Source organism: Orycteropus afer, unplaced genomic scaffold (assembly GCF_000298275.1).
Source record: "Orycteropus afer afer isolate SDZICR_OR568_19922 unplaced genomic scaffold, OryAfe1.0 scaffold00188, whole genome shotgun sequence".
Lineage (NCBI taxonomy): Eukaryota > Metazoa > Chordata > Mammalia > Tubulidentata > Orycteropodidae > Orycteropus > Orycteropus afer.
In genome coordinates, this window is record NW_006921775.1 from 1571817 (window position 1) to 1572465 (window position 649).

Genomic DNA, 649 nt, shown 5'->3' on the forward strand with positions numbered 1-649 from the left:
AAACCCACCAGCCACTCCTCGGAAGGAAGATGGGGCAATCTACTTCCGTAGTGATACTGCCTTGGAAACCCAAGGAGGGGTTGCTATGAGTCAGGTCCGACTCGAGGGCACATAACAACAACAACAATAAGATTGCTGGATCAAATGGTATTTCTAATTCCAACTTTTTAAGGAATCACCATACTACTTTCCACAGTGGTTGTACCATTTTACAGTCCCACCAGCAGTGTATGAGAGTCCCAATCTCTCCACTTTCTTGCCAGCATTTGTTATTTTCTATCTTGTTGAACTTTGCTACTAGTGCTGGTGCAAGATTGTATCTCATTGTTGTTTTGACTTGCATCTCTCTAATGGCTAATGATCATGAGCATTTATTTCTTCATATGTTTGTTGGCTGCCTGAATATCCTCTTTGGTGAAATGTCTATTCATGTCTTCTGCCCATTTTTAAATTGGATTATTTGTCTTTTTGTTATTGAGGTATTGGAGTTTTCTATAAATCCTAGAGATAAGTCCCTTGTCAGATATGTCATTGCCAAGTATTAATTCCCCATCTGTAGGTTCTCTCTTGACTCTTTTGGAGAAGTCTTTGGAAGCATATAAAAATTTAATTTTTAGAAGGTCCCATTCATCTAGTTTCTTTTCTGCTA